The sequence below is a fragment of the Psammomys obesus genome, unplaced genomic scaffold (assembly GCF_907164565.1).
Source record: "Psammomys obesus unplaced genomic scaffold, mPsaObe1.curated_primary_1811, whole genome shotgun sequence".
In the NCBI taxonomy this organism is placed as follows: Eukaryota; Metazoa; Chordata; class Mammalia; order Rodentia; family Muridae; genus Psammomys; species Psammomys obesus.
Window position 1 is genome coordinate 2,670,884 of NW_026596046.1, and position 3,407 is coordinate 2,674,290.

Genomic DNA, 3,407 nt, shown 5'->3' on the forward strand with positions numbered 1-3,407 from the left:
CTGTAGAAGTTCTCTCCTACAGAGAAATAGGCTGGCTTGGGTACCATGGGTACACAGCACTGTAGGATGGAATCATAGGACCAGTCACCATGACAACAACAGGCACTTGTAATTTTCAGCCAGTGGAACACCCAGAGTACAGGAAGAGCCTGCAGATTACCACCAGTAGGGTTGCCTTTGTTGGACCCCAGTCTGTGAGGCACAAGGACTTCCTGGCCTCACTCTCCGACCTGCAGCGTGCGAACGAACGTGACTGCTGGCTCTGCACAGGGCAGCTGGGGGCGAGAAATGGAGAAAGGCCAGGAACAGCTCTGAAGTGACAAGAATCTGCAAACACAGGCTGCCAGCCTCCTGTGACAGATCCAAGTGGCTGCCTCAGTCCCCATTTTGGGGTGCCAATTCCCCTCGTCAGAGCTGTCCACCTATAGTCATGAATTTCTCTCATCAAAGAGCCTAGTAGATAAATAAATAAGTAGTGACAGGAGATGAGGGAGAGGTGATGAAATAAGCCAATCCAAACCAAATTCAAAGTATAAAAAAGGGCAGGTTTATTTGGGAACTGAAGCTTCTAGGCCAGTTCAACAGCCTGAGGGAACAAGGTCAGAAAAAGTCACACCTGACTATGGCTTTTTTTTTTTTTTTTTTTTTTTTAAGGATTATAGGTTAAGGGAGATGACGTGTCTGCCACCTGCTGGACTTGGGGGGCTTCTGGCTCCAGGTGGGGGGGTTGAGGCAGTCCTCCGGAATGCCAGGAATATGGAGGCTTTTCTGTAAGGGGGGGCAGGGTTGGGAAAAGTGGGTTTTACCGGATGGGGGGGGGCAACCAGAGATGCCAACTGAACACAAGGTAGGTGGGCTGCATTTGGGCAAGAGGGCTGCTAGTGAGGTCAGCTTGGCTAAGTTACCCACAGGTGTGTGAACACAGGTGTGAGGCCCACCTGATGCTGCACACCTGCTTTCCAGCCTACCTGCTTTCCAACCCTCCTGCCACTCCTTGCTCCTTCCCCATCCCACCTTCTTGAACTTGGAAAGTGCTTGCTTCTGAAGTCACTCTAGCCTCTCTGTTGTGCAAGGCAGAAAAGGTCTCTAGGAAGCAGCTTTCACCCACGACACTCAGCTGGCATCACTTTGGACACCAAGCAGGTATGACGGGTAGATGCTATCATGGTGTTCCGCACTAAGAAGGGCTGGCCCCGTGGAAGAAGGCAGATGAGCTCTTACCCTGGGTGTGGCTATCCCAGCCTGGTGGCTATCTCCTCTGGCCCCATGGGCTGAGGATGAAATCCAGGTTCCCCTGTTGAAACTGGCCTTGTAGATCAACATTGACTTGGGAAATAGGATTAGGCTACCCAAGCCCTTGGAAGTCTCAGCCTGTACTTCTGTTCCTTCCCATATAGATTTGCCCTCATGATCTTTCTGCTGTAGGTTCTCAGGTGCGGTTTGGAGGAGGAAAGGGAGAAGAGAGCAAAGGATGGTGGGCAGGCCAGGCTAAGCAATAGATTTCCTGTCCACAGCTGCCTCATGAATACCCAGCCTGCTCATTCACTTCCTGGTGCACCTCACCTACTCCACCTCATACAAGCATCAGGAAGCTAAAAGCTAAATATTTGGAGAGACTAGGCTTGGGACTGGGCCACTGATTTATCTGGGGCTCGGTTATCAACCTGTGCTTCTGGTAACCCAGAAGAGCAGACCACGCTGTCTGGTTAGCAATGAATCTCAGATGGTAGAAGGAAATGCATACAAAATCCTCAGTCATTCTGAGGAGACAGCATCTCTGAGAGACAGTGCCACAGAAAGTCTTTTTTTTTCAACTTTGTTCTTACTCATGGTAGGTGGCTAGCTAAATTTGGGACCCTCTGGTGCACCTGCTCTTTAGCACCCATTAGGAACATTTGTTTGTGCTTACCTGTGATGTCAGATCTTTACTGGATTGGCTGCATCTCCTGTGCAGGAGGTGGGCCCAGGGGAGCTTCAAGGCCTCTAATCAGCCTGACACCAACTCCCCACACAGGTGGAGCCAACCACTCCTTCTTTCACCTTCCTGTGACTTGGGGTCCTGGGCTGTGGGCATCAGCTTTCCCTCTATAGTATGAGAAGAAAAGGGCTGCCCAAGTCTAGCCTCTGTGTAGTATCCATTTTACTATACAATTAACAGCCCCCTCCACTGTTCTTGAGCAAACCAAAACCCCTCCTCAGCAAAATGACAGAAATACTGTGAGAATTGCACACATGCCATTTAGAATCAAATGCTATCCAATGGTACCTATTTAAAGATGGTATTTCCAGGACTGGAGAGAAGCTCTACATTTAAGAGCACTTGCTGCTTTTGCAGAAGACCCTGGTTCAATTCCCAGCACCTATACAGCTGCCCACAACTGTCTGTAGGTCCATTTCAGCGATCTGATGACCTCTTCTGGACCTCATAGGCAGCTGGAATGCTTATGACGCACAGACATACATGCAAACAAAATAATCATATACATAAAAAATAACAATAAAATATTGTTTCTTTATTATTCAGATAAGAACAAATTTTTATTATTTAGATATACCCAGTCTAATCACAAACCAACAACAAAAATAAACTGTTTCAAAATCCACAAATAAAACTAGTATAAAAAAAACATGCAGGCAGTGGGGCTGGGTAGCACATTCCTATAACACCAGCAGAGACAGGAGGATCTGGGTAAGGTCAAGAGCAGCCTGCTCTACAAAGTGAGTTCAGGACAGCCAAAGCTGCACAGAGGTGTCATGCCTAGAAACATGTAAATCAATCGATCAATCAAAAACAAAAACAAAAACAAAAAACAAAAAAACTGCAGACAACTTTTAAGACCCTTAAAAAAAATGAAAACAAATAAGCAATAACAACCCCCTTCCACAACAAAACAAAACACGAAATGACTACAGTTAAGTACTGGGGATTTTGAGTGAAACTGAAGTTTATCTGGCTTTGGTAACCATAAAAGACAGAAATCCAACCAGACTATCTTCCCTCCCTCCCCCACTCACAAATGAAGAGAAGAAGGGTCATCATCAATGATAAAAGGCAGCTGTAGCAAACAGCACTGAGAGCCAGCTTCACACTCAGGAGGGAAAGCTGCCTCTAGGCCTCATGCTCCTGGGTGCTCTATACATAAAGACTTCTCTAGTAATAATGAACTATAGAAATGATCCCTGAGAGTACAGGCTTTAGATTATGTTTCTTTTAGCTTAAACATTGCCTCTCATGGTGGCTTCTAGGATGGATAGACCTTGTCAGGCCTCAGTGACCCTGTCCAAGATGGCTGGAGTGGGCTTTAGCCCTGCTCTTTGGACACTCACAGGCCTGCACAAGCAGCCAGATTAGTAGACAGTTCACTTCTCGGCTCCTGTTCTCTCCTAAGAACGCTTGTCATTGTCCC

General features: G+C 47.1%; 1 non-coding gene across 1 annotated transcript; it reads right to left on the bottom strand.

Annotated features, from left to right (window-relative positions):
• Nucleotides 1–2,979: 2,979 nt before the first annotated feature.
• On the bottom strand, nt 2,980–3,196 carry LOC129688786 (small nucleolar RNA U3). The gene has a single exon (XR_008722002.1). It is a non-coding gene; the product is annotated as a small nucleolar RNA U3 (small nucleolar RNA).
• Nucleotides 3,197–3,407: the final 211 nt, after the last annotated feature.